At 42.3% G+C, this 13,082-nt stretch overlaps 1 pseudogene; it reads right to left on the bottom strand.

The window, feature by feature from the left end:
* Positions 1-5,050: 5,050 nt before the first annotated feature.
* LOC128124093 (cytochrome P450 2B1-like) lies at positions 5,051-12,840 on the bottom strand (annotated as a pseudogene).
* Positions 12,841-13,082: the final 242 nt, after the last annotated feature.

Below are 13,082 nucleotides of genomic sequence, written 5' to 3'. Positions count from 1 at the left end.
CTGGCATGTGCGCTCGACCTGCAGTATGTCAGGAATGAGGCCTCTGCAGGTGGCACATTAAGCTGCATGGTGGATTTAGCCTTTGCTAGTACAAAACAAAAAGAGTATTTTGGGCTACACACTGCTTGGATAAAAGCATAAAGACCCAAGATAGCTCCCAGAGCTGGTGGAAAACGTACCACCATACCACCACCATGTTGGAAAGCTGAGGTGGGTGGAGCCAACAGCCATAGCGGAGTTTCAGTCCTACAAATGCTACAGTTTAAAACAATAGATTCACAATAAGACAGATTCAGATGTAATAGTTTACAATGTGTGTAAAATATACGTAGGCTTAAAAGAGACAAAAAAGGTGATATATACAGTTATAGAAACAAATACATAGTTTTAAAAAATAAAGTCTTTAAACAGACAGTAAAATTAATATAAAAATAAGCCACGTGAAGATGAATATTACACAGAGAATCTGGATTGTGTTGTCTTTGGGATTTTTAACTGCAGAAAAACATTTGATCGTAAAAGATGTTGAGTTAAACCAATATGTATATTTTAAAGATACCTTGACTTCAAAATTTGGATGTAAGGATATGTTGCTTTGGAAAGGAGACTCTGCTTTTGTTTCCACAGAAAGCCAAAGGCTATGGATTTGTTCCAGATTAAGATACATCAGGTTTGACCAGCCAAGACCCCCTAAAAGGTCTCCGATGACACCAAGGCCCAGATGATCCAACATCCAAAATGGTTTGAAGGCAACTGGCTCAGACAATACAACCTCATGGACTATTCCATAATCCTAAAATTTTCTTTGTGTCCCCATAAGATACAGCGCCCCCCTCCAGCAGGAAGTAGTAAGAAAAGCTACGCCCAAATTCCCAAATTATATGTAATTTTACTAGGTTAAGGTTAAAACCTTCCTTTTTGAAAAAAAAGAAAAGGGAAAGTGCTGTGGGATGTTCTGTATGTCAAATATGTTGCTCTGATTGGTTAGTAAATAAAACACTGATTGGCCAGTAGCCAGACAGGAAGGATAGGTGGAACAAACAGAGAAGAAAATTGTGGGAAGTGAAAGGCGGAGTCAGAGAGAGACTGCCAGCCACCACCATGACAAGCCGCATGTGAAGATGCCGGTAAGCCACGAGCCACGTGGCAAGGTATAGATTTATGGAAATGGATTAATTTAAGCTGTAAGAACAGTTAACAAGAAGCCTGCCACGGCCATACAGTTTGTAACCAATATAAGTCTCTGTGTTTACTTGGTTGGGTCTGAGTGGCTATGGGACTGGCAAGTGAGAGAGATTTGTCTTGACTGTGGGCCAGGCAGGAAAACTCTAGCTACAGATGTGAGGGAAGGGATGGCCAGACTGCAGCCCACAGCTCCAGAGAGGCTAGCTAGCAGGGAAAGACTCTAGGAGGGATACATGGATGGCCCATCAAAGGAGAAGTGGAGGAGATCTCCATGAGTGGACTGGGAGTGGGGGAATGGTGGAGGGCATGGGGTGGGGCATGAGAACATAGGTAAATGGAACAGCTGAACTGGAAAAGGGACCAAGTGGGACTACAGTGAGGGAGATACCATGATAGATGAGGACATCATGGGATGAGGCAGGGTTCCGGGGAGGCTCTCAGGAATCCACAAGGATGACCCCACCTTGGAGTGCTATAGAAGAAACCATCTTATTAAATAAGAAACACAGAGCCAATGCAGAGATGAAAGCCCAAGAGGTCAGAGCTAAGAGCCTTACCCTTCACTACTGCAGCTATCCTATTCAGCCAAGAGACCTACTTCCTGTGTGTTTGTCTTTATATAGACTTTCTGTTCTGCCTTCTCATTGGTTGTAAACCCAATTACATGACCTCCTCGTCACTGCCTTTCTGTACAGACCTCCAGGTTGGTATTGAGATTAAAGGCATGTGTCTCCATGCTGGCTGTATTCTTGAACACACAGAGATCCATCTAGCTCTGCCTCCCAAGAGCTGGGATTAAAGGTGTGCACCACCACTGCCCAGCTTCTGCTATGGCTTGCTATTAGCTCTGACCTCCAGGCAACTTTATTTATTAACATATAAATAAAATCACATTTCAGTACAAATAAAATATCACCACAAGTGCTGGCAGTGGTCTATAGGGTCCTCGGACTGGTCTACTCTGGTGACCAGTCTAGTGAATACCTTAACCATCATCATAGAGTCTTTGTCCAGTGACTGATGAAGACAGATGCAGAGATCCATGGCGAGGCACCAGGCTGAGCTCTGGGAATCCAATCGATGAGAGAGAGGAGGGATTCTGCAGGCAGGGGACATCGAGATCACGATGGGTAGACAGGCAAAGATGACCAGCCACACTAGTGGAAGCCCATGAACTGTAGACTAGTGGCCGAGGAACCCCCATTGGACTAGACTAGGCCCTCTGCATATGGAAGATGGTTGTTTGGCTCAAACTGTTTGGGGGGCAACCAGGGAGGGGGATCAGGATCCATCCCTGGTGCATGGGCAGGCTTTTGGGAGCCCAGTGCCTGTGGTGTGATGCCTTGCACAGCCTTGGTGCATTGGGGAGGGCCTTGGACCTGCCTAGGCTCAGTGTGCTTGACTCTGCTGACTCCCCATGGGAGACATTGATTTGGGAGATGTGGGGATTTGGGGTGGCTTGGGAGGGAGGGTTGGCGGTTGGGAAGAGGGAAGAGGTGGGATCTGTGGGTGGTATGTAGAGTGAGTAGAAAATTTCTTAAAAGAAAAGGAAAAGAAAAAATAAAATAAAAATTAACCTCTTGTCAATAAAATAGGAACTTTTTTAATACCAATGACCTGGTGACTTCAACAAGATAATGACTTTAGAAATAAGAGTGATTAGTAAAATATATTGTTTATGCCGGGCGGTGGTGGCGCACGCCTTTAATCCCAGCACTTGGGAGGCAGAAGCAGGCGGATCTTTGTGAGTTCAAGGCCAGCCTGGTCTAGATGAGCGAGATCCAGGAAAGGCGCAAAGCTGCACAGAGAAACCCTGTCTCGAAAAACCTAAAAAAAAAAAAAAAAAAAAAAAAAAAAAAAAAAAAAAAAAAATTGTTTATATCTATTATTTACCTTCAATGAATGTACTTTTTTCTTGTATAGTTATCAAACACACAGACACACATTCAAATATTTTTCATATGAAAACAAAGTGATTATGAGTTAACCTATAAGTTACCATAAAACAAGTAGGGAGCCCAGCTGAAGAAAGGGAAGGGGGATTATATGAGCAAGGTGGAGGTCAAGATATAATGAAGAAGTCTACAGAGACAACTGAACCAAGCTCATAGGAATTCATAAACTTTAGAACAACAGCTGTGGAACATGCATGGAACCTGACTAGATTCTCTGCATAAGGGAGACAGTTGTATAGCTGGGTCTGTCTGAGGGGCCCCTGGCAGTGTGGTCAGGATCTATCCCCAGTACATGAGCTGGCTTTCTGGATCCCATTACTTATGGTTGGACACCTTGCTCACCCTTGATGAAGGAGGAAAAGGTTTAGTCCTCCCTCATCTGAATGAACCAGGCTTAGCTTTCCCGCCATGGGAGAACTTATCCTTTTGGAGAAGGGAATGAGGCCTGGGTCAGGGGAAGGCAGAGGGGTGTGGGAAGAGGGATGAGTGGGGTCTATGTAGTTGGTATGTAAAATCAATTTTAAAATGTTTTAAATTAAAAAAAGAAAAAAAAAGAAAACTCCAACCTGAAAATATTAACCACATACATGAAAACAGAGAATAAATAATCCAGACCAGCAAAATCAAGAGTAGAGAAACATAAGAAAGGCTTTTAAGGACCAGACTTAAAGCCTTCTTTTTAGGGTTCAAAAGGCGATGCTACAATAAGTGAGGAAAACTAAGAGTCTGAGGTGAAGGAATGAATTTGCTCACACCACGTTCTTCCTGTGCATGTCTCTTTATTCTTCTGACTTTTAATTCTAATTCTCTTCCTACATATCTATAATTTCTTAGCTCTAATTCTCTGTTACTATTCTAGTTCCTAATTCCTTAGCTTCTTTCATCTAGCCTAAAATGCCTCCTCTGCACGAGGTTTGAAACAATAGAAAAGGTTACAAGAGTTACTTCTCATTGGTCAAAAGCACATTCCTAGAGTAAGCAATAAGGAGCTGAGCCATTTACCATGGCAACACATGCTGTGGGATGTTCTGTATGGCAAATGTGTTGCTGATTAGTCAATAAATAAAACACTGATTGGCCATTGACTAGGCAGGAAGTGTAGGCGGGACAAGGAGGAGAATAAAGCTGGGAAGTGGAAGGCTGAGTGAGAGAGACACTGCCAGCCTCCATGATGAAAAACAGCATGTGAAGATGCCGGTAAGCCACGAGCCATGTGGCAAGGTATAGATTAATGGAAATGGATTAATTTAAGCTGTAAGAACAGTTAGCAAGAAGCCTGCCACGGCCATACAGTTTGTAACCAGTATAAGTCTCTGTGTTTACATGGTCCGGTCTGAGCGTCTGTGGGACTGGCAGGTGAGGGACTGGCAGGTGAGAGAGATTTGTCCTGACTGTGGGCCAGGCAGGAAAACTCTAGCAACAAACACACATTTTCAAGGTTTCAGGAATAAGTGGGAAGGCCATAGTGCCCAAATGAGACAAACTTTGAGACATAGATCTGTTGTCAGCAGACTTGGCAACTGAAGAACTGGCATGCTTTTCTTAGGGTGTTTTGTGTTAGCAATCTTGGTAGACACCTGTGACTCTAACCTTGTGTGTAACTGTGAAGTTTTAAACTTATGATCTATTTACAAAGGTCCTTAGGCTAGTTTGAACTACCTCTGAGGCAAAAATGAGCCAAATATGTGCGATTTGTATTAGACTGAGGCAAGATTATTATCTTTGTTGGTCTAAGTAAAAGGAACAAGACAGGCTTTAAGTGTCTACAGGTTCATGGTACAATGGATCTAGTTATGAAGCATACCCTAGTACATTTTCTTTATATCAAAACTGTACAGCTAATGAGAAGTCGTCATCCTGACCATCCATATATATACAATGAGATGTAATCATGAGATTACTTATACACATTACATGAAGTTGCGTAGTAATAGGGAGATATCATTGCTATAATTGCACAAGAAATCTACAACAAGAAACAGTCAATTCATTCAAAAGGAAATAATTCCAAAATGCCTTGCCTTTTGGTTGAATCCTCCATCAGAATCCTTGATTTTGGTGGGTTGACCTTGTAAATGATGGTGGAATTCTCACTGCATCCCCCAATAGCTCATGACCATGGCTCCTGAAAGAGACACACACACCACCACCACCACCATCAAGTAAATGGAACTAAGAAATGAGCTGGTGTAGCCATTTTAGTATCTAACAAAACAGATTTCAAACCAATCTGAAGACATAGGGAAGGACTCTACATACTCAATCAAAGGAAAAATTCACCGAGAGGACATTTCAATTCTTAGCAACTTAGGCCAAAATACAAGGACACCCAAGTTTGTAAAAGAAGCACTACCACAGCTTAAATCACACATTGACCCTCACACACTGATGTTGGGAGTCTTCAATACTCCACTCTCATCAGTAGGTCATCCAAACAAAAACGAAAAAGAGAAATGCTGGAGCTAACTGATGATATAAACCAAATGAAGCTAGCAGGTATTTATAGATCATTTTACCCAAACTCAAAATCCTGAATGAGAAAAACCCAGACCAAGACAGATAAACAAGGTGTGTATTCACTTATATGTGGATATTAGCCATTAAGTAAATGATAACCAAGCTACAATCCATATACCCAGAAAGGTTAGGTATAGACAAAGGGACTAGGAGGGATACATAGATCTCCCTGGAAGGGGAAAATAAAATAGATTTCATGGGTGGACTAGGGGCATCAGAGGGGACAGGAATGAGAGGATCAGGTAAGGAAGAGAGGTGGGTTGGAGGGATAGAATGTGGGGAGAAACCGCTAGCATTGAGGAGCACTGAGTGGTGGTATGGATACCTAGTGCTGTGGAAACTTCCTAAACTATGTGAAGGTGATCCTAATGAAGTCTCCAAGTAATGAGAGAGACATAGTCCCAACTGGTCATCTCTTGTCACTAAATGAAGCTTCTAGTACCGGGACTGGGTTACATTCTATTGAGTTGTTGGCCAAAGGGGGCCTATGGAAAATCACAAACAACCTAAGGCTGTTGCCAAGACAATAGGTTGCTCCACACAAACTGACAGCCAAGGCCCCATTGCTGAAGAGAACACCCACAGAATTCAATGAACTTGGAGACATTGAGCTGGTGCCCATGTATAGAACATTCACCCCCATGTTCTTGTGTCTTTGGTATAGGAAGGTATTCTGCAGGCTAACAAAAGTGAAATGTATACACCAACCCAGCCACAAAATCTTTGATGAACAAAGCTGTTCTGCCTGCAAGATATGCTAGGGCTCATCAGTGGCACATTGTGGGAGTAACTATCCAAGGTCTGGTTTGAATATGCAACACTGCTTGGGTGACCATGAACCAGACACTAGATGGCCCAGAGACATAGGATAAAATCAAATGCTATGGGTCCAAAAAATTAACAATAAAATGACTCCTAGAGATATTCTGCTACACTCATAAATCAGTGCCTTCCTTATTCAGCCATCATCAGAGAAGCTTCCTCCAGCAGCTGATGGGAACAAATTCAAAGACGCAGGACCAGACATTTTAGCAGACAGAAAACTTGGAACATACCAATCTAAATGGAATGTCTTGTTCAAATCCCTCCCCTCAGAGTTCAGGGAACCCCCAGGGAAAGGAAACAGAGAGTGAGAGAAAATAAAGAAAAGAGCCAGAGGAGACAGAGGACACCTGGAGAACAAGGCCCTCTGAATCAACTGAGCAAAGCTCATCTGAACTCACAGACTGACACAGGCCTCTTTGGGTTTGTACCAGGTCCTCTGTGCATATATTATAAAATCCAGTTTAGTGATTTTATGGGATCCTGAGTGTGTGAATGAGTGGATCTCTAATTCTAGTGCCTTCTCTTGGGCTCTTTTCCTTCTGTGGGTTTGCAATGTACATCTTCAATGTGATGGTTTTTGTTTTATCTATGTTTTATTTTGTCATGCTCTGTTGTTACCTCTTAGAAGCCTGTTCTTTTCTAATGAGAGGCAGAAATAGGGTAGATCTTGAGAGGAGGGGTTGGTGGGGAGAGACTAGGAGACGTAGATAGAGGGAAAACTGTAATCAGTATATATTGTATGAGAAAAGAATCTATTTTTAAAGGAGAAAAAAGAAAAATTAATAAGCAGAAGTCTAACAGGAAAAGCAACTCCATTGATGGGTTTGATGCAATCGGAAAAAGAATTGATGGAATATATTGATCGTTACACTCTCTAAAGTAGAGACACTGTCTTCTTGTCTTTTGAGGACTTTGCATGGGAATTACTACATTGGCCTTAAAGACATCTTGAACATCCAGATATAGGAATATCTGTTACTTATTGTTGGGAGGAGCAGTAGAAAACCGGTTTTACACTTAGCACATTTAGTTCTCTGTAAAAATACTTTGTTCTCTTTTGTCAGGTATTTAATCACAATTAAAGACAAATGTTTTCTCTCATTATAAAAGGTTTTCCCATGCAGGCTCCACAGCCATTGATCTAACTTTCCTGAATTCCCACTATTTGGTTTTGTCGTCTCTGCAGGTTTCCCCATCATGATCCTGATGCACTAGCTCATATAATCCCTCTTCTGTAGCTAGAGTTTTCCTGCCTGGCCTACAGTCAGGACAAATCTCTGTCACCCGCCAGTCCCACAGCCACTTAGACCCAACCAAGTAAACACAGAGATTTACATTGGTTACAAACTGTATGGCTGTGCCAGGCTTCTTGCTAATTGTTCTTACATCTTAAATTAATCCATTTCCATAAATCTATACCTTGCCACGTGGCTTGTGGCTTACTGGCATCTTCACATGCTGCTTGTCATGGCGGCGGCTGGCAGTGATTCCCTCCGCCTTCCTGTTGCCTCAATTCTCCTCTCTGCTAGTCCCACCTATACTTCCTGCCTGGCCACTGGCCAATCAGTGTTTTATTTATTGATCAATCAGAGCAACTTGACATACAGACCATCCCACAGCACTTCCCCTTTTCTTTTTTTTAAAAAAAGAGGAAGGTTTTAACTTTTACACATCTCCAAAGACAGCTTGGTATATTTGGGAATTTGGGCGTAGCTTCTCTTACTACTTCCTGCTGGGGGGGGGGGCTGTATCTTATGGGGACATAAAGAAAATTTTAGGATTATGGAATAGTCCATGAGGGTGTATCGTCTGAGCCTTCAAACCATTTTGGATGTTGGATCATCTGGGCCTTGGTGTCATCGGAGACCTTTTAGGGGGTCTTGGCTGGTCAAACCTGATGTATCTTAATCTGGAACAAATCCATAGCCTTTGGCTTTCTGTGGAAACAAAAGTAGAGCCTCCTTTCCAAAGCAACATATCCTTACATCCAAATTTTGAAGTCAAGGTACCTTTAAAATATACATTTTGGCATAACTCAACAGCTTTTGCAATCAAATGTTTTTCTTCAGTTACAAATATCAAAGAGAACATAATCCAGATTCTCTTTGTGGTAGCCATCTTCACATGGCTTATTTTTTTATATTACCTTGAGCCTATTGCTTTAAATTGCATCATTCTAAGACTGAAAGGGCACTGTGGCTGCTGGCTCTGCCCACTTTAGTTGTCCAACATGGTGGTGGTACGTTTTGTTGCCAGCTCTGGGAGCCATCAACTCTCAGAAATAGTGGGTCTATGCTTCTATCAAAGCAGTGTGTAGCCCAGAAACCTCTTTTTGTTTTGTACTAGCAAAGGCTAAATCCACCATGTAGCTTAATGTGCCACTTGCAGAGGCCTCATTCCCGCCATACTGTAGGTCAAGCGCGCACGACAGGAACTCGCCATAGTAGATAGTAGGTCAAACATGCAGGCTGCCACTAACTTGAAAGAGACAACTAGGAACTGTTTTTAGCTCCGTTTTAGTATCTTTTTACTCAGGTTTTAGGTGGAAACTCTTGCCCCACGTTGGGCGCCACTCTTCTCTCTCCAACTGGACTCCTGGAGTTCTGTCTGGTGTTTGGCTGTGGATTTCTGCATCTGCCTCCATTAGTCATTGGAGAAAAGCTCTGTGATGACAGAATATTTACTGATCTGATCAGTAAATATCTGATCAGTGGTCTAAGCTGAGGTCATCCTTGGGGGTTCCTGACAACTTCCCTAGCCCTGGTTTTCTCTCTATCCCCATGATATCACCCTCCATCATGGTATCTTTCTCATTGCTCTCCCACTCCATCCCTGTTCCAGCTCAACCATCCCATTCCCTTATGTTCTCATGCCCCATGCCCTACTCTCCATTGCCTACCCCTCAGCTCCATGTCACACTTGGAGATCTCACCAATTGCCCCTTCCCAGGGTGATCCATTTATCCCTCTTTGAGTCTTCCTTGTTAGCTAGCTTCTCTGGAGTTATGGATTGTTGTCTGGTTATCCTTTGCTTTACTTCTAGTATCCACTTATGAGCGGGTACATACCATGTTTGACAATCGTGTAGCTTGATTTGCTTCAGGGGCCCCCTGGCAGTAGAATCAGAATTCATCCCTAGTGCATGAGGGGGCTTTTTGGAGCTCACTATCTATGATGTGAGACCTCATGCAGCCTTGAGGCAGGGGGAAGGGGTTGGACTTACCTCTACTGGATGTGCCTCCCCCTGGGGGGCCTTGCTTTCTTTTGGGGGGAACAGGGGATGGATTGGGGGAAGGGTGGGGGAGTGGGAAGAGGAAGAGGGGATCTCAGATTGGTATGTAAAATGAAAAAAAATTCTTAATGAAGAAAGGTTTCCTGAAGAGTGAACAACAAAAAGTGGGATTCTTGCTCTGTTTCTGTTTCTCAATATTAAATAAAATGTTGCCTGGGCGGAGGTTTCACCTCATAATAAAATAAGAAAGAAAATGAATTTGCTCTAGTTTAGAGGTTTTTAAATACCTCTCCAAAATCCTCCTGACCAGCATGCTCCCTTACTTCAAGATTCCCCTCATAGGACTGTAGCCACGGTGAATAGGATGGTTCAGGCAAAGCAGTTGGAACAGACTCAGTAAACATGGTCCTAGTCCTGACTGTGTCCCACAGGATGAGCCTGCCCTCTAGTGTCTGGGAAAGGAAGCACAAGTGGGTCTCACCTATAGAGAAGGGCATAAAAGCTTCATTTTTCTTCAGAGCCCCATTGGCATCCAGGAAGTGGTCAGGATTGAAAGTGTCTGGTTGTTCAAAGTACTGTGGGTCATGGACAGCTGCACTCAGGATGGGGTACACCTCAGTGTTCTAGAAGACATTATGAGACACAAAGATATTATTATACCCTGACTCCTATCTGCAGTCAGTCCCTGAGAAAGACAGAATGTAGGAAACCACAAACAGGCTGAGGTTGGTAATGAGAAGACTGGAGGATGATCATGGAGTAGAGATGTGGAATGGCAGCTGGTCTTACCTTGGGGAGCAGGTACCCTCAGAACAAAGTGTCTTTGGTGACTTTGTGTGGGACACCAATTGGGACTAGATCTGAAAATCTCTGAATCTTGTGGATGACAGCCTCAGTGTAAGACATTTTGGTAGGGTCATCAAGGGTTGGTAGGCAGTGTGAGCCAATCACCTGATAGATCTCCTTTTGGACTTTCTCTGCACAGAAAAGGGAGACAACAAACAGTGCCCTCCCTCTTTTCCTGGAGGCAATGCACAGTGACCCTGTTTTCTACCAGCTAATAGCCTAGAAACAGAGCAGAGCAAGGAGACTCTGCTGAGAAAGACACAGTGCACTCTTGGGCATGCACACCTGTGCTTCCATCAGGCACCTGTCTCTCCAGCCACACTTAGATCTATAGTAAAGTCTCTCTCAAAACCTCCAAACTTGCTCATAAAAGAAAGAAACAGAAAACTTACAGCAAAGGACTTTTTCATCTGTCAATCTGGAGTGAGGGCTGGAGGGGGAGAGGGTAAGAATTCTCTGCTTTTGAAATATAGTGTTATAAATTGTGTTCCTCCATATATCACACACACATACACACACACACACACACACACACACACACACAAATTACAAACACACAAAGAGAGACAGAGACACACAGACAGACATCTACGCATGGAATTTATGTTAAAAATCCGAGGAGGGGTGGAGAGATGGCACATTGTTTAAGAGCACTGGTCGCTCTCTCAGAGGACCCAGGTTCAATTTTCAGCACTCACATAGTGACTCTCACTGTCTGTGACTCCAGGTCCAGAGAATCCAACACCATCACACAGACATGTATGCAGGAAAAAATGACAATGTACATTAGTAAAAATAAATTTAAAAATCCAGTCTAAGAATTTAAGGCTGTATATCCTCAGAAATAAATTAATCTATATATAATTGAATACAAAATATGAATACGTTGGTGAGTCTGTTGGCTGATACAATTGCTCAACCAGCAAATGCACTTGATTTGTATCTTGACAGCCTGACTTTGACATCCAGAACTCATGTGAAGGTGTAGGAGAGACCCAACTACACAGAGTTGTCTCCACACCTCCACACATGAGCTGCAGCAGGCATACTCAAAGTAACATGAAATCATTTGTAAATTTTTAGAATTTGAGTGTGTAAGTCAACCAAGCAATGAATGAGTCAGTTAATGAAAGGAAAGATTGCTGAGTGAATTAAATGAGCAAGCTAAACACTGGATGTACATATTCCACTTTTCACTAATTATATTAATGTATTAATGAATCAATAAATGGTTCATACACAAATAAATCAGTGAACACAGCTAGCTAATAATCAAGTGAACATATAATGCCACTTTTCACTCATTATATTAAACAATTAATAAATCAGTAAATGGTTCATACATAAATAAATCAACGAACACAACTAACCAATAATCAAGCAAATGTTAGATTTAACAAAAGAACATGAATGAATGAATGAATGAGTAAATGGAGGAATAAACAGGTATGTGTATTGAATGATAAATAAATCATAGATAAACAAGTGAGTTATTGAACAAATACATGGAGGAATAGATGGACACATGCAGGATATAATCGAAGGTGAGTTGGAAGGATTAAGGAATGAAAAGATTTGTGTATGAATGGACCAATGAATCAATGACAGATACCTCACCCATAAAACTCATGAGTTGATTAACCAAAATAAATGAATGGAATATTTGTCATTGGCTGGGTAAAGCAGAATCTAGGATTAATAATCTATGCATATAGAAAAGATGGGCAGATGACTACATGAGTAGGTGAATAGGTGTATAGCTGGATGGATAGAAAAACAGATAAATGTGTGGGTGGATACTAGATAAATGGGTAAATAAATATCATGAGTAAATGGGTGAAGAGGTGGATGGACAGGAAGTTGAGTGAATGGATTAATGTAAAGACATAAGGAAAGAAGGAGGGAATGATGGGTAGATGACTAGATGGATGGATGGATGGATGGATGGATGGATGGATGGATGGATGGATGGATGGATGGATGGAAGGATGGATGGATGGATGGATGGATGGATGGATGGATGGATGGGTGGATGGAAGGATGGATCAACTTTTAAATGACAGCAGAAAATGGGCCAGCTGAGTGTTCATTCACACACTACCCACAGCACTGACCTAGTTTAGAAATAGACCAATGTCTTTAGAACTCCTGATGTAAGAGGCCCATGTCTCTTTCATCCACACAAACCTCCACACTAAAAAGGGAGCTAGAAGATCACTCAACAGGCAGCCTGTGGCACACCTGCAATATGAGGGTATTTGAGCATGAGCAGGGTAATCATCACTGTACTATGGCTGCCATGAGCAACATGAACTAGGGAGGTGCCTTTAGCCACATTTATAATCTCATCTTAAGCTCTCTCAGGTTTTAGGTGGAAACTCTTGACCCATTTTGGGTGCCATTTGTAGCCAAAAGTCTTCCTGTGTCCCTCCCAGTCCCACAGCCACTCTGACACAAGCAAACACACACAGGCTTATATTATTTACAATAACTATGAACTTGATGGCCTATGGCTCAAGCTCC

This window comes from Peromyscus californicus, unplaced genomic scaffold (genome assembly GCF_007827085.1).
Source record: "Peromyscus californicus insignis strain IS unplaced genomic scaffold, ASM782708v3 Scaffold_4__1_contigs__length_199733344, whole genome shotgun sequence".
NCBI classification, from domain to species: domain Eukaryota; kingdom Metazoa; phylum Chordata; class Mammalia; order Rodentia; family Cricetidae; genus Peromyscus; species Peromyscus californicus.
This window is presented reverse-complemented; position numbering and strand designations above follow the sequence as displayed.